The following is a 17,949-nucleotide window of genomic DNA, read 5'->3' on the forward strand; positions in this document are numbered from 1 at the left end:
ATTTATTTTGAGAGAACAAGAGAGACAGAAAGCAGGAGAGAGAGAATCCCAAGCCACTTCTGAGCTGTCAGTGCAGAGCGCAATGCAGAGCTCAAACCCGCAAATGATGAGATCATGCCCTACGTGGGGATCTGCACTTTCAGCTTCTCTCTCTCTCTCTCCCCCTCTCTCTCTGTTCCTCCCCCTGCTTGTTTTCTCAATAAACTTTTAAAATCAAGTACATTTTTAAAAACTCAAGAATGGATGCTAATTTGTATCTAATGTCACTTTTGAATCTATTGAGACAACTGACTGCGTGACTTATTTTAATGAACTATATTTGATTAAATTGCCCATGGATTTTTGGAATAGATCTGTTACTTGTTTNAATTTTTAAAAACTCAAGAATGGATGCTAATTTGTATCTGTCACTTTTGAATCTATTGAGACAACTGACTGCGTGACTTATTTTAATGAACTATATTTGATTAAATTGCCCATGGATTTTTGGAATAGATCTGTTACTTGTTTGTAAATATGTTGTCCTTTAACATATTGTTAGTTTCAATTTGACAGTATTTTATATTACTTTTACATCGATATTTCTCTGAGTAGTCTGCTTTTTTGCACTGTCAGTCAACATTTGGAAGCAAGGTTATATCAACATTGTGACAGGTGGGGGGTGGCCATCCATCTGTTCCTTGGCTGGATGACAATCTTTGCATCACAAGGCTCTATATCCTCAGCATCTTAAAAAAAAAAAAAAAGATCTTAAAGTAATCACAACACCCAATGTAGAATTTGAACTCACGATCCCGAAGTCATGTGCCATACCAACTGAACCAGCCAGGTGCCCCGTCCTCAGTAATTTTGAAATTTCCTGTCAGTGTCTCCAGAGCCAACAAGTTTGGGTTTTGTTTCATTGTTTTTACTATCTTTCGATTGTTTTCAATAGATACTGGCCTATTTAGTCATTCTAATGGTTTCTGAATAAACTTTGGTAATTTTTGTTTTCCTTGCATAGACTTTTTAGCATGGGATTGAACACAGTAACCCATGATAAATTTTTTTAATCTTTCCATTGCAATGATCACAGGTATAGTTATCGCTATATGTTTCCATACGTCCTCATTAAACAGTGAGATCCAGCTCATTCCCTGCTGCCTGTCCCCAGTGCCTACCAGGTGCCTAGTACGTGCTCAAGAAATTGCTGTAAAGCCAGGAATGAGATTAAAGCCTCTTTTTCCTTTCTTGTTTTACCTACTATTGATCTTTTCTCTTTTTCTAGATTGAACTTGCCAAAGCTTTTTTTATTGTTTTCTTTCAGGCAAGGACCTTAACTTACCAATTCTACTACATGTTTTTATTTCAAATTAATTTCAAAGCTGTGTCTGGGAGAAAAGTAATAATCTTAAATCATTTCCTAAATAATGAAATAACTTAGGCTATTTGTCTCAAGGCAGAAAAAGAAGAAGAAAACACACTTTGTCACTATTTTAGGGCTGTCTCAGGTAAAGAGAACGAAACTTTTAAAAAATGTATTTATTTATTTTGAGAAAGGGGGGAGGGGCAGAGAGAGGGGGAGAGAGTGAATCCCAAGCAGGCTCTGAGCTGTCAGTACAAAGGCTGACTTGGGGCTCGAACCCACAAACTGTAAGATCATGACCTGAGCTGAAGTCAAGAGTCAGACGCTTTACAGACGGAGCCACCCAGGTACCCCTGTTCATTGTTTTTTAAATAATATTGAATCTATTTCTTTAATTATCACATTTTTGTGTCATCATTTTCATCTCACCATACTTCTTCCTCTGGATTCTGAGAGTTACCAACTACGTGGCATTGATTAGGTTAATCGTAGTGCCCGTGAGGCCCTTTAAAGATTACACTGGAAACTTAATTCTGCTATTGCATTTTTTTTTTTTTATCTGCTATTGCATTTTTGTTTCCTTGTACTTATTCGTTATCTCAGCCAGTCTCCTATTTATTTCCTCATCCTTCTTGGTCGGCTTCCTTTTTCATCTTGGTCTGTTGTTTCTCATCTGATTTGTTTTTTAAATCTCAGATTGCATAAGGTATATATCTTTGTGATGTTTTTGAAGGGGGAGGTAGAGGTTGCCTTAAAAAAAATCACTTCTTTTCCAGCAGTATTCCAAGGGAGAAATGACAAGGGCTGAACTAAGCCACAGGCAATGGGACAGAAGGGAACGGGACAGACAGGACAGCAATTAAGGGGACAGTGACAAAGGGAGAAGCAGGGGGAAAAAAAGTCCCGAGAGCTCGCGGAGCCTAAAGGCTAGCAAGTACAGGGTAATGAGAAATTGTAAGTGTCCCTGAAGCTTCCCCCGCCACAAAGCAATGGCAACAGCACAGCACCCACCCCTCACCCGGCCCGCACACAGACTTGACTGCAAAGACCTTTGCTCATAGCCGTACGAGCTGGACATTATCATTTTCATCTTACAGATGAAGAAACGGGAGTCCAGAAAAGTTAAACTGCTTCCAGGACCAGGATTCTGGTCTGCGGAATCCCACTTCTTGAGCATCCATCTGGGACAGGGTCACTGGGCTTGTGGGAAAACAGATGACAGGAACTCAAGCCACCTTCCTAAGCTCATCATCAAGTTGGGGGGCAACAGAACACGTGGCACAGAATGGAAAACAGGGAGGAGCGGGTCACTAGAGGGGCATGGTGTGGAAGAAAGGCCATACGTGGCCTCAGAAACGAGGGACTGGGAAGGTGGTGGGCACTGGGCTACCACACTCCCAAGTTACCTAGAACAGCCCTGACTCATGCAGCTCTCTTGGCATAACTAGTAATAATGTCCCAGCCGAGCCGGTAAATTCTCCGGGTCCCCCTGGCAATGCTCCACACCTGAGCCTTGCTTCCCAGTTGTCACACGTTATCTATCCCGTGTGATTTTCACAGGCCTGCCGTACGGCGGCGATGCAGAAACCTGATGAAAGCTATGAACGCCCTCAGAAAAATGACAGAAGCACGAAATGTTGGACACAACTTTGATATGTTCATATCCCTTGACAGAGCGGCTCCGCTTCTGGGAATTCATCCTACAGACACATAAGCACAAGGGCAAAGGCAGGAACGAGGACATCTGTGACAGCAAATCCTCAGAAACACCCTAAAATCCATCTGTAGGGGATGAGAGAAATAACCTCGGGAGGTGGGGGGAGGGGTTGGGAGCGAGGACAGACAGCACTTGCTTTTGGGCCAAGCTTCCCCTTAAAAACAGGTACGAGGTCTTCCTGCACTCCCCGCCCCCCTGTGCCCCCAACTCAGCGAGGTCCCATGGGAGGAAGAGACACGAGCTTGCTCGCAGGAGGAGGCTAAATAATGAATTGTCAGTGTGTGTTTTCTTTGGCCAGGGCAGTCTGGCCCAGCTCTGGGGGCTGCTGGGCAAACATTTTTCATATTTTAGTAGCTGGCCGATGCCCAAAGCAGCCAGAAGTTAAGTAAGCTCTGAATGAGCTGCACCCATCCCCTCCCCCCCCCCACCCCCGCCTGCCAAGAGTTCTTAATGAGGTTCTAAGGCAGCGGCCTCCAGCAAACCCGACGGTGTTGCCTTAAATATCACTCACCCTTCACTACTTTTAATGAATGCAAATGATTCAGCAACAAAACACTTAGCCTGGAGTGAAATCCGTCTTTGTGTGGCTGGTTTCACCAGCTTACAGCCCGGCTCGGCTCGGGCAGGGCCCTACCGGGCAGTGGCCCAGCAGAGCCTGAGGTGCCCAGGCTAGCCCAGGCAGACCCCTACACACCCAGGGCAGCGTGAGCGGAGGGCAGGAAGTGCTCAGCACGACGGAAGGCCCTTCCCCTTTGCCCCCCTACTCCACTCGCCACCCCTGCCACCAGATGCAGACCCTCACAACTCCACCTCTTTACAACTCTGGCTCGGGGCAGAGGAAAGTGTGGTGGTTGGGGGGCGGGGGGGTGAGGGTGGGAAACAAAAGGTATTTCTTTGATCTAATGAAAGGGGTTGGTCCCAGGCACCTCAAAGGCCTGTCCGGTTACCACACATCCTGCATTCAAGGCCATTACGCCCTGACACGCCCACCCCCACACCTCCTCTTCACCTAATGTTGGGTACCTGCCGAACTGGGCAACCGAGAACCTGAAAAGCTCACTTGGATTTGTGCCCTCCTTCACCAACTTCATGGAAGCAACAAAAACAGAGGCAGTGTAAATAACCCAATTTACACCCTGTTTTCAGAGTTCTCCTTTGGCTGCAAAAACTGAAAGCTATCTGTCAGGAGTCTAAGAGCAACCTTTAACTCATTTACTTCCAACCTAGGGCTCAGGGATTTGCTGCCTGATCAACACCTCTCCCCGGAGCTGAGGCAGCCGTCTGGCCCGGAACAAGCAGCTGTTAATTCAGCTGCCAGGGCCATCACCCCCAAGGCCAGCAGCTGGCAAGAGACCCATGTAGGTCCATCCAAGTCCTCCTAGGCTCTTCTGGTCATGGATGTAAATAAGGAACTGGCAGTGTTAGACCCAAACTGGGTAACTGGCTAAACTTGGGTCAACTGAGGGCCCATAGGTATCTCTCTGGGTGCCTTGGATATAAAAAGGGCTTCAAAGTATTTGTTGACCTGTTTTAAAAAGAACCACTGCCTCTCTCAATCCTCACAGGACAGAGAGTATGGGAAGATTGGCTTCCCCAAAAGAAAATTCACACTGGGTTTTAGAGGGCCTCTCAAGTAAGTTTTTATCATCAAAAACGCCTTTCCGGGCACATCAAAGGCTTTTAGGAAAACAGCACTGGAATTTTAACCTCAACACCATTCCTCCTGATTGTTCAAGACACATCAGCTACAATAACTTATTCTTCTTCAAAACACTCCCAAAGGAAGCCAAAGGAAGAAGAAAGAAAGAGAAAGAAAGAAAGAAAGAAAGAAAGAAAGAAAGAAAGAAAGAAAGAAAGAAAGAAAGAAAGATGGGGCGCCTGGGTGGCTCAGTCAGTTAAGCATCCAACTTCGGCTCAGGTCATGATCTCACGGTTTGTGGGTTCTGGCCCCGCATTGGGCTCTGTGCGGACAGCTCAGGGCCTGGAGCCTGCTTCAGATTCTGTGTCTCCTTCTCTCTCTGACCCTCCCCTGTTCACATTGTCTCTCTCTCTCTCTCTCAGAAATAAATAAAACATTTAAAAAATTAAAAAAAGAAGGAAAGGAAGGAAGGAAGGAAGAGAGAGAGAGAGAGAGAAGAAAGAGAGAGAGAGAGAGAGAGAAAGAAAGAAAGAAAGAAAGAAAGAAAGAAAGAAAGAAAGAAAGAAAGAAAGAAAGAAAGAAGCACATTCACTCCATAGAAGGGCTGGGTCTTCTAGACCCTGCAACTTCTGAGTTCTTGCCTTCCAAAAGCGATCTGTTAACCAGCCCCTTCCCTAGCTGGGCACAGCTACCAAGAGTTAAACTTCTAGTAAACAACACAGAAAGAATGCATTCTGAAACCCCTATAAGGGAGAACGGCTAAATCTAGAGAAGTGAACATCTGGAAGGCTTGGAACACACATCTACACGGCAATCTATTAAAAAAGGGGGGAAAAAAGTTTTGCTCTTGACATTCACTAATATGCATAAAAGAGACATAGCTTTCTTTCTCTTTTGGTCTACAACTCCAACCCCACAGCTAATCCATGCTACCATCAAATTAACCAGAACTCAACCAAACAATGAGTTCCGCAGCCTTTGGGCCACTTCTGTCCTGAAGGTGAAAAGGTGCCACCGAGTTAAGTGCTTGGGTGGCACAAAGCAGAACGCACAGCAGCAGTTGTCTCCACAGCTTGGATCAGCCCCACACAACTGTGCGGCCTGGGAAGGGAAGAAAATGCTACCAGCACTGTCCGTCTCCTGCCTGCCCCACTCACGTCTCCATCCTCCGAGTGCCTGCCATTTACTGCATCGCCCTCTTTGGTGCTTCTCTGAGCCCTTACCTTGTTAATTACTCTCTTCTGGATCGGTCTCGATTTGCCTTCCAGACAATCCATTCCTGGAGCGAGTCTCTAGTGCCCCCCAGGAATAGCTCGGCCTTTTTAAACGGAGGCTCTACCATCAGAGCCATATTTTCTTTTCTTTCCATAATAGACCGTTTGCCCTCCTAGGGACATCCACCTCCTTTTCCAGACATCTCTTGCCTTCTAAGGACTTAAAGTACCCCCCCCACATACACACCCTCACACATACAAAACCTAGCATGATGCCCGCCTTAAGCATGTGTTATTTATGTGCCAGACTAAAAGGAAAATAGTTTCTACTGAAAGTTACTGGTGGGTGGCAAACAAAAGCAGGCCTGTAAATAAATCACTGTCATCACGTGATAACTATCTTTTATTGAGCAGTCACTCTCCGACAAACTGAGCCCTTCACATACACTGAATTTCAGAGACGCCACCGATTTTAAGATGCACGTGTTCTCTGTGTTACACGAAAAGGAAATGGTCCCAGTTGAACTAAGACACAATACTACACAATTATGTTACCACCCGGTTTCAAAGACGTGAAACTGAAAAAAAGAGAACCTTAGAGTTTTGACGAAAGACAGTACTATGTCACCTAATTTGTACAAGCACCCTAATGGGATTGGAATTATCACCCTCATCCTACAAAAGGGAAAATTGCGGCTCAAAGAGGTGGACTGAACTATCAAGGGTCTCTCAGGAGCAAGTTGTGAAGCCAGAACTCAGTTCTTAAATAATTTCTGAATTTCCCGGGGAGAGGGGGGTGGGCGCCCACCAGGCCTCAGGCAGACCAACCCCAGCTAAGCTGTCCCATCAAAGGCCAAGTAACACTTGCTTGGATGATTGCTAAAATCAGGGTCTTTTTGCAATTGCCCCTTCACAGATCTACTTCCAGAAACAACAACAAAAGGAAAACAGGTTTTCCTAGCTCCTTCCTCACAAAACTGGCTGGAAGTGAGGGGGGACCTCTCAGCCAACTTGTTATATATAAAGCACATTTAATGAGCCTTTCAAGCTGCGGGGGTGGAAGAAGGAAGGGTTCATTGGAAATCTGATCCTTTGGCAGCCAAACTAGAGGGACAAGGCCCTTAGCATCAGCCCCAGGGGAATAAACACCATCCCAACCTCCTTTGTTTGCCAGAAGGAGATACTTCCTGGGGGGGCAGGAGGCGGCAATGCCTTTTATGACAAAGCCCACCTCACAACAACCCTCCACCGGGAGACCTGGCTGGGGTCTTTGTACGACCCACCTAACCATAAACCTTCTGTCCTTTCCCAAACCTGCTGGGGTCCCTCTACCCACAAATACCTGTGACCGCCATAAACGCCCTTAAACAGCCCCCGTTTACTGCCCAGCCTGCCTGCTGCTAAATGAGGGCATTTGTTTCAAATTTGCAAATACCGAAAGCAGTGGAAACCTAAGTCCACTCCTAAAATGAAATGTTCTGCATTCCTCCAGGCCTGAAGCACCCCGCTTCAAAAGCTGCAAGAGGCCCTGGCTGTTTACTCACTGGTGGGGCTATTGGGAGAGGTATTTCCCTGCTCCCCGAGGAGGGCTCCTTTGATCTGGGCTGGGTGGGAAGGGGACAGAGAGAGGTGCCACCCAAGCCTGGCCCCGGCGGGCCCAAGCTCCCCCGCCTCCTTTCTAGGTTGCCGGCAACTGCTCCGAGGGGGGGCCTGGGAAAGTAAGTCTCACGGGGAGGCTCAAATAGAGACACAGCAGGCCGGCCCTGCAGGACCTCTCAGACCCCGTTCAACGCCCTCCCCCCACCTCCCCCCNTGGAGGACAGATTCGCCACCCCTCGGCCTGTACCGCGCCAACACACTTGGGACGCTTCATCCAGGCAGGGTGCGTGTTTACTAAATAAAAAGTCTTTTGTTTGAAGGAGTTTTCCGAAAGAGGGGAGCGGTCAGGAGCAGACAGAGATCCTCCTCCAGGCCCCCCGGGCTGTTCCAGGGCCCAGCAGCCCCTCCTCCCCCTGGAAGCTCCTCCCGCAGGAGGCCCGGACCCCTGCAGCGGAGGAGGAGCTCGGATCCCAGGCCGGATCTGGGATCCGGGCACAAAGCTGCTAGCAAGCTGGGCATTTTTTAAATTGGTCGGTTTAACAACTGGTTAATCGGCTACGTTAACCAAACGGATAGGACGATTTGCTCTTTGTAGCTGGAGCTGCGAGACCAACAGCACTTCTTTCTGGGTTTTTTTGTTTTGTTTTGTTTTGTTTTTCCCTCTAAGGCTGCAAGACAACCATTTTGTTTGTGAATTTTGTTTTTCAGGTAGCTGGCAATGACTTTGGCTCTCAGGTGCTATTCTAGCGCATCCCTTGTCTAAGGACCTGCTGAGCTAAAGGAACCTTCTCTTCTTTTTTAACAGATGAGCCACCAAACACTACTTTGTCCCCTTCAATGACAGGACGCAAGTTCCCAGGTTGGAATCTGAGAACTTCAGAAGCAGAAGAACAGACTCAGCAGGGGTGCCAAGAACGGTTCACAGCTCAGCTAAAGGGAGACTCGCCTGGCACTAAAACACATACATCTCCCCGAATGTCACTGGTCATTGTCCAAGCAATTCTGAAACCTCTTGAAAATTAAAAGACCTGCCTCCAAAGTCAGAAATGGAAGGGAAACCTACATCCATCGTGTCCCTACTATGGGCCGGGGCCTGTACCACCCACTGTGGGCTCCTTCATCTGTACAAAAGTAGTGAGAGGCAGCAACCATTATCCACAGCAGTGATGACTCTATTACCACCTACGTGGTCTCCCCCACAGCATAACCCAGTGTGCAACTCCCAGCAGGCACACTGGTCTGGAATGTGGCAATACACCTGCAAGCCAGGGCCTGTAACTGGCCGTGACCTTCCAGAAGCACCAGGCGGAAGAGATGGAGGGCTCAGAGAGGTTCAAGAGAAAAGCTCAAATCGTGGGGATTCAGGCATAGTGTTCTTCTGGACTTCTAGGTTACATAGCCTGACCATAACTAAAAACTTTAAGATATACACAATGGCCCCTCTGAATGGGCCACTGAAAACCTCAATCTTGCTGGTTTGTAAGGACAACAACAACAATTTATAAAAGCAAGAAAAATGGGCAATCCTGAATGCTGTGGCCCAAAAGATCTCTGCATGCGTAAGTTACTGCTACACTCTTTACACAGAAAGAGCAAAGGCTCCCCCGTCCCCTAACAGGGCTGCTCCTAACCCCACCCAGACAGTTACGGCATCTGCCAAATCTATTCCCCAACATTCACCTCACTCCCAAGTTCACCGCGCTCCAAGGCATGTGTGTGTAACACGTCATAGCCCAGAATCGGCTCTTCTGCTTACCAGCTCTGCAGTCCTGACTGGATCATGCTTTGTACCTCAGTTTCCCTACCTGCAAACGCCTCCTATGCCTTCATCCCCTCCCCCCAAAACCAACCACCCTCATCCTGCATACCTGCATAGCTTTGATAATAGGATCAAATGTCAGTGTGAGGGAAAGCATTCTGTCAACTGCAAAGGTAGGTCCACTTGTGGGATTACAGACGAGGCTCTCCCAGAGCACACCCAGCCCCTCCTCCCAGCTTAAAGCCTCCCTCCGGTTGTTCCCCTTCTGTACAAAAGAAAAGGTGTTCCTCACCAAGGCACTAGTCCCTCGAGCACTTGGGGACTAACCAGGGGAAGTTTCTGCCTTCTTTAACTCAGATAAAAATTCTTCCTTTTTTTCCTTTCTTTTCCAAACCTTTCCAAAATGTACTCATACTTCTCCATTCCCCTTCACACCCGGGAATTAAACCCTAATATCCATATCACCAGTTGATCGAGTCCAAACACATCTGTGCCCACGCACTAAAAACTCCAGAACAAAATGCAGCCCTTAAAGTCCTCTCCCTAAAACCAAAGGGGAGGAGGAGGGCCCGTAAGGCGCGACAGAAACACAGCTGGGGGAGCCTGGATGGCTCAGTAGGTTAAGCGTCCTGCTCCAGCTCTGGTCATGATCTCACAGTTTGTGAGTTCGAGTCCCGTGTCAGGCTCTGTGCTGATAGCTCAGAGCCTGGAGCCTGCCTCAGATTCTGTCTCCCTTTCTCTCTGCCCCTCCCATGTGTGCTCTGTCTCTCGCGCTCTCTCTCCCTCAAAAATAAATAAAATATTAAAAATTTTTTAAAAAGAAAAAAAAGCACAGCTGGACGTTGCATATGGCAATACGAGGTCATCCCCAAAGACGGCCACCCTAAAGGTCTTCCAAGGTCTTGTGTCGTCAAGTTGATGCTGGAGCAGCAGGTCGGACTTGCCCAACATCACATGAGCATTCTGGGGCAAACGTGGGAGCAGGGCCCATGCCTCCCTCCCAGTGCCTCTCAAGGAGGGATGTACACCTCACACCTCCAGGGTACCTCAAGCCCCCCAACACCCGTCTTTGCTACTGAAGCGATACTACTACTGCAGGATTTCCTCTAAAACAGCAAAGCCTATACCCTTTTTACCTAGGGTCCCTGGAGGCCCCAGTGTGCCCAGGGGAAGAGGACAAAGGAGAGAGGCAAGGCTGACACTTCTTAAGGAGATGTGGCCTGAGCAGGCCCTCTTCCCTGAAGACTCAGCCTGCCCTCTTTATTGATAATTACATGAGGCTTTAGAAGCTTGCATGTACAGCAGTACAAGCCCTAGGTCAGGGGAGGAGCCTAGAAACAGACCAAGACCCCAGCAGCTGCAGACATCCAGTATGGCGTGGGTATGGGACTGGCACCCCAGCCTCCCAAGCTTCTCCTACAATGTCAGATGAGCAGCACTACCCCCACCACCACCACAGGAGGCAGGCGAATAGTAGGGAAAATGGCTCATCTAAAACATAAGACTAGATTAGAGGTCACCAAAATCATCTTGGCCCATGAGAAGCAAAGGGCCACTCATTCCAATGGGACAGCCCCATAGGACTATTCAGGTTGTACACTGCTCAAGATCCCCAGCTGAGGTGTTCATACCGAAATACTGCCGTGTCCTTTTTGTTTTTAATTTTTTAAAAATATTTATTCATTTTTGAGAGAGAGAGAGAGAGAGAGAACACAAGCAGGGGAAGAGCTGACAGGGAGACACAGGATCCGAAGCAGGCTCCAGGCTCTGAGCTATCCACACAGAGCCTGACTCGGCTGTCCTGTGTCCTGATGCAGGGTTGTATTCACTTGGAGAAAGGGTGCCTATTTCTAATTTGTACAAGGGCATTTCATGAGCTAGCTACTGGGGCATCTCAGCCATCCACGCCCCAAAGATACAATCATTCTCCTTACTGCCTCACCAACGGCACCCCAGAAGGGGTAAAAAGGAGACTGTATGTCTCCTGGGGGAAAGGCCGTGCATGCTAGTGCCTACTCTGACCTCCTTAACTACCCACAGGGGAGAGCCCTCCATCCCTGACCACACCACACCTTGGGAACCTCCCTAGGGTATGTGATAGAAGTTCACACAAGCTACCTAGGGCACCTGACTGGGGAAACCCCACAGTCATTCTGTGATGGACGAAGCCCCTCCCTTGGGTATTACAAAAGTCAGCCTAAGCTACAAGAAACACAGCTTACTACCCACTTCCTAAAAGAACATCAGCGTGCCCCGGGAGATGGTGGCCCCAAACCAGCACTGAGCACCCTGGGAGAATCTGGTACTAGGACAGAGGGAGGAGAGTTCCCACCAGAAAATGCAAAGTGGCCGTGCCCACATTGCTGAGCTGCTGTTGGAATACTGAGACCTGTTTAGAAAAACCTGTGCTCTCAAACGAGGAACCCATTTCTTTTTTTTTAAATATATTTTTAAAATATTTATTATTGAGAGACAGAGAGAGACAGAGCATGAGCAGGGAGGGGGCAGAGAGAGAGGGAGACACAGAATCCGAAGCAGGCTCTGAGCTGTCAGCACAGAGCCCGACGTGGGGCTTGAACTCACGAACCATGAACGAGATCAGGACCTGAGCTTAAGTCGGATGCTCAACCGGCTGAGCCGGCCAGGCGCCCCCTGCGGAACCCATTTCCAAAGCTGCCCCGTCAAGGGCAACTTTGTCCAGCCCTTGCAAACCACACCTGGGATTGAGGACTGGAAACAAAGGTTGACACATTAAGAGGAGACAAAGGGTTAGGACAGTCTCTGGGAACAGACATCAGAGCTGGCCAGAGGGACTGCACCACCTCATAACTTCCTCAGCACTTGTGCTTTGCAGATGAGGAAACAGAGGCTTGGAAAGGTTAATTAATTAGCTCGAGGTCAGGTGGCTAGGCAGCAACTGAGCCCGAATACAGAAAAGCAGGTGTCACAGGATCACAGATGTCACTTCTCTTCCTTTATGATGCTCTGACGGGTGTGATGTTAGACAGAAACCACTCAAGTTTTCAGACTCTTGGTCCAATGCCATTTTGTTACTCTGATCAGTCCCTGCAGCCTTCTCTCTCCTCTGAAGCCCTTCCACTACCCGTTCGCTCCTGCATCATGGACTTACTGTCCTAAACATTCTAGAATGGTCTTCTATTCGGCATTTTATCCACACCAACATCTCATCACCACGCCTCCACTTTAGACGGACAGACTCCTTATGGCAACGCAGTTGTTCTCAAACCTGAATGTAGGTAAGACTCTCCTGGGAAGCAACTTTATTTTTTATTTTATTTTTCCTGGGAAGCAATTTTAAGATGCCATTTCCTTTTGAGATGTGAGCCGTGCCTGGATCGGCTCTTCAGAAATTACAACAGAATCCAACAAACGAGAAAGTAAAATGCCTTTTCTGGCTCCTTCCCTGATAATTCTGATGGGCAGGTCGACCGTAAGGCCCAAACAACTCAAAGTTTAAATAGGTTGTCTGGCTACATGCCCCACCTCCCGTATTACCTGATGGTCTCTGGACCACAGATCTACATCTTCCGAATGTGTGATTCACAGTCCCTTCCCCACAACTCAGGACCTAGTTTCCAGCAATTAAATACCCACCTAACCCAGCAAATGCACAGCCTTGCTCAGCAGGGTCTAAGCTTCCGGCAGCAACTTGGGATCCGCAGGACTCCTGCTGGACTGCGTTGCACTCACCTGTGTATTCGGTCAGTGTTAACGCACCAAGGGACACCGGAGCTTGGTGACCCCAATCCAAGCTGCAAGAGCGGAAAGGCGCCTGCGCGCGTCAGCCCTTCCAGCAAAGCTTCCTCCCTGCCCCACTGCCGCCCGTGTAGCATTACTGGGAGGGAAAGAAAGGGCCTGAACGCGGAGAAGAGGATGGAAAAAGTGACATACTGCAGAGGGCTTCCTCAAACCACTGATTAACTGCATTAGCTTCTGTGCCAGCTCCACCAAAGCGCCAGGGGGCTCGGCAGGGCCACATGTGCACTCCGTGGTGAACTCAGGGAACCCCAAGACAGGACTCTAACCCAGGGACAAAAGGACCAGGCGATGGCAGGGCCAGAGCAGGGATCCAGAAGGAAGGCAGTCAGCCAGCTCGAAAGCAAGACTAGAGCACCCCGCCCCCCTCCAGCAAGCATGGCCCTGAACCCGTAACCCCTCCATGTGGCGCTGCCAGGGGTAGTGCCAGGGGCACAGAGCAGAGAAGCATGCGAGGCTGAGGGACGCAGGCCAAGGACACCCAACCCCGTTTAATGACCCTTTCTTCCATCAGGAAAACACCAAAGACTGAATCCTTGGCCCCAAACTGCTCTTGGCTCAAACATTAGAGTCGGAACCGGCCAACGTCCATCCCCGATGAGTCTCACAGAAGCTCCCACTGGCTTAGACACAAACACACAAGCCCCTTCACTCCAAAACACGAAGTCTTCCAAAGGTTCAGCAATAATCGCCGAAGCCCAGCGGAGACGCCACCTCCTTTATGAATCAAACGTATTCCTGAAAAGTCATCCGCCGCCGACATTTCTGCCTAACAAATCCAACTTCTCCGCTGTCTTTCATTATAAAGTGAGACACATACGCTCCTCGAGGAAAAGCTGAGGAACTGAACATCACACTTCTTGCTGCACACCTTCCAGAGTCACACGTTCAACGGACAAGTTTCCTGACAAAATCTAATTCAAATTCAACCCAAAGTGAGGTAATTTTTTTTTTTTTTTGGTGAGGTAATTTTTAAGTACACACATCACACTAAAGAGCGTTCACATGAATTCAAAGTTATTTAAGGTAAAACGTTCAAATACTACTCAAGACTCAGGGCCCCTAACTTGAAAGCTCTGCACCTCAAGTTTCTGTATAAGGAGACCAGGACTTCTGCTACTTTGGGGTTCAGTCACCTTGGGGAGCTTATTTAAAAAATTTTTTTAAATGTTTACTTGAGGGGCGCCTGGGTGGCTTAGTCGGTTAAGCGTCCGACTTTCGCTTAGCTCATGATCTCGCGGTTCGTGGGTTCGGGCCCCGCGTCGGGCTCTGTGCTGACTGCCGGCTCAGAGCCTGGAGCCTGTTTCGGTCTGTGACTCCCTCTCTCTCTGACCCTCCCCTGCTCATACTGTCTCTCTCTCTCTCTCTCTCTCCTAGAAATAAATAAAACATTTAAAAAAAAATGTTTACTTGAGAGAGAGATAGAGAGAGACAGAGCATGAGCAGGGAGGGGGCAGAGAGAGAGGGAGACACAGAATCCGAAGCAGGCTCCAGGCTCTGAGCTGTCAGCATAGAGCCCGACGTGGGGCTCAAACTTACGCTCTCCACAAGATCATGACCTGAACCAAAGTCCAATGCCCAACTGACTGGGCCACCCAGGCACCCATCTTGGTAAGCTTATTAAACGCAGACTGGGATTCTGCTTTGGGCTCCCAGGGAATGTTGATGCCACTTTTCTGTGGACCTTATTTTGAGTGGCCCCTACATAGCTCCCAGTTTTTGACTTGGAGGCAGTGCAGCCTCACATACAGAAGTGGCTGCCCATGCCCTAGTGGCTGGGGAAAGCCAGAAGCCCTAGCACATCAAACTCAGTAACCCACGACAAAGAACAAACAGCCCAGAAACGGGGAATGACAGTCTGATCCCTTGATTCAGTCCTGGCAGAGCAGGCACAAAGGAGGAATGGGCACTCCCAACCCAGAGAAGCTGGAAAGGGTACAGGACCCCCAAGTAATCTGGATGTTTACTTCTGCCCTTGATTACTCTGCCCTGTACCCAAAAGGATCATTTTTAACAAGCTGACCCATTATAAATGATACTGTAATGAATTCGACAAGGGGGGGAGCACTTGAGAAAGTTAAAACTCGAGGGGGTACCTGGGTGGCTCAGTCGGTTGAGTGTCCCACTTCAGCTCAGTTCATGATCTCACGGTTGAGTTCAAGCCCCGCATCGCATCGGGCTCGCTGCTATCAGCGCGGAGGCTGTTTGGAATTCTCTCTCTCCCTCTGCCCCTGCCCCTCCCCTGTTGGCTTTCTCTCTCTCTCTCTCTCTCTCTCTCAATGTAAATAAACAAAGAGAAGAGAATAAAAACTCAAACGGGATAAAAATACGGAAGTGTCCTAAGAATGACAGAGTCTAAAAGTTCTATTGGCACCTTTCTGGCAGGAGAACAGGACAGCTTTGGGGACAAAAGTGGAAGTGAGGCCAGACAAGTGACAGATGGGGGAGGCAACACGTACCAAGGACTGGCCTGAGAGGAAAGAAAGGTCCGAGAAACCACACGTCTTAGGCGATGGTAAACTGACTAGCTGGGCTGGAATGGAAGGCTCCAGTAGGTGGAAAATATTTCTTGTTGGGGTGACTTGTGAGGCTGGAAAGGTATGTGGGAAGCATACCCCAGGAGAGGGAAGAACAAGAAAGGGGCCCTTTATAGACTTCATTACATTTAATCCTGTGCACAACTCCAGGAAGTTAAGTCCCTTTACAGAGGAGGCACACTGTGAGGTCAAGAAATTTGCCCAGGGCCACCGGGCCTGTCAAAGACTTTGAGTTGCTGTTTTGCCAAATACACAGTCTGCACTCTCTCCACCATTCAGCCCCTGCTCGGAACGCCAGGAGCGTGATTAGAGCCCGCAGCGAGTGATGTGCAGAGATTACCCTCTCCCTCCCACCAGTAGATACTTCCCAACAACTGAGGAAACCCATCACTGATAAAAGCAACTCCTAGGCCTGAATTACAGGCTGCAGGGCCTTAAGGAATCTGCAGGCAGCCTATCTCTGAATGTGACAACTCAATCTCCCCAAATGACACAAGAGCCTGGAAGGAAGAACTCAGAGAGGGGAGATGGCAACGGCGATGGGCAGTGACCACAAATGAACCCTCAAACGGCTGGTGCTAAGAATCCCAGATTTCCAACACCAAGCCCTCTCCTCCCCCTCTGCCGTATTTATCACAACGGGGATCTCAAAGTTTGGAAAGCTACTCAGCCATTTACAGCATAATTGCCCAAACTTCAAAATGGTCTAATCCACAAACCTAGCCAGACCAGGTCCCTCACTCCAGCCTTATGAACAGCAGGGTCTCACTACAACTCCAGTTAATTACACAGTTAAACAATGAGATGGAAAAATCTACTGTAATCTATTAAAAAATCACTGCCCCCTGAAGTCATGCCGTCTGGGGGTGGGTGAGTCCCCGGATTTCACCAGAAGACAGCAGGCGCCTTAGCCTCGGCTGCAATTGTTTACTGCACATGGACAGGTTCCACATCAAGGCACGTTTGGTGGAACTGATTTAAGGCTCTCATTAAAATGTTCCTTTGTTGAGCATAAGACATCTCCCCGCCCGCCCCCTCCAGGAGATTCCAGACCTCCAGTCCCAAGCCCTCAGCCTGCCTGCCCTAACTTCCCCCAAGATTCCCCTCTCTGCTAAACACCCACCGGATTAACATCGATTAACATCAGAGTTGTCTTCTCACGGAAAGAATTCAGGAATTCAGCATTTGCTGAACGAACAAGGGCCCAGTCTCCACCAGAATCTCCCCTTGACTCCCGAACTCAAAACATCAGCAGGGAAGACAGCCATATCAGGCGACAGGCGACGTATACACCCAAACCCAGCCACCAACCTAGTAAGCCTGGGAGCTGGGGCTCCTCACCCATATGGCTGGGCCCCCTGATCCTGGCGGTGCGCAAAAAAAAAAAAAAAAAGAAAAAGAAACAACAAAAAAAAAACAAACTTCCATACTTCCTCTGGGAGCAGATGTGGGTTCTGCCATGAGCAATAACCACCCTACACATCACAAGGAACACAGGGCAGCTCCAGAAACACCTCCTCCGAATCCCTGGAGCTTGTTCCTACCTCTCCACCTTGGGTTACAATTACCTCTCCATTTAATCAGGGGTGGAGGAGATGTTGACTCCACAAGCACCAAAACCTCTCAACAGCTGGCAAACCAGGGAGATGTCAGAAAAGGCTATTCTCTACCCCCACCCTCTCTATGGCCATTCTTCCAAGAAAGAAGAAAGTGATAAGCTAGGACCAGGTGTCCTGGACAGAGTTCCTCCAGAAAGAGCTGCTGCCAGGATCGCTACCAAAGAACACTGAGAGTGAGAGAGAGAGAGAGAGAGTGTGTGTGTGTGTCTGTGTGCGTGTGTGTGTGTTGTGGGGGGCTTATATCCAGTCCAGGGCGTTGGGGGTGTGTAGGTAGCTTGGTGCTTTCCCGTAAAGCACTTCAACACCTCACTGGTAACTCTCAGGTGTGACCAAGCCAGGAAATAAAGGCTGTGTTGGGCTGGGGGGCGGGGGTTGGATCCTGTCTGCCCTGTAGATACCGGCCACACCCTCATCAAAACGCTGAGGCCCTCCAAGAAAGGGCAGAATGAACTCTTTTTGCCTTTCTGCCCGTAGAATGAGAGATTTTCTTTCCTTGGCGCGGAGAGACAGGATGGAAATCCAGGAAGGAGCAGAACAAACCCCGTCCGCACCTTTGCAGGCCGGCCATGCCCGATTTTGGCAGCGGCCTTCACACATTAGTCACCGCGACAGCCTAGGACTCTCGGCTCCCCAGATTCGACCCGGCTGGGAGTGGGCTCAGGGCTTGGGCCCAGGAGCTGGAGGAGACCGGGCGGCCTCTGATTCTTCCCTTCTTCCGCCTGCACCAGCAGGGACATCAGGGG

The 17,949-nt window shown here is 48.9% G+C and overlaps 1 protein-coding gene across 1 annotated transcript in view; it reads right to left on the minus strand.

Moving 5' to 3' along the window:
- Nucleotides 1-17,949, minus strand: part of PTK7 (protein tyrosine kinase 7 (inactive)) — a 66,516-nt gene that overhangs the window by 47,941 nt on the left and 626 nt on the right. The window lies entirely within an intron of this gene.

The sequence above is a fragment of the Crocuta crocuta genome, unplaced genomic scaffold (assembly GCF_008692635.1).
Source record: "Crocuta crocuta isolate KB4526 unplaced genomic scaffold, BGI_CrCroc_1.0 scaffold44, whole genome shotgun sequence".
NCBI classification, from domain to species: Eukaryota; Metazoa; Chordata; class Mammalia; order Carnivora; family Hyaenidae; genus Crocuta; species Crocuta crocuta.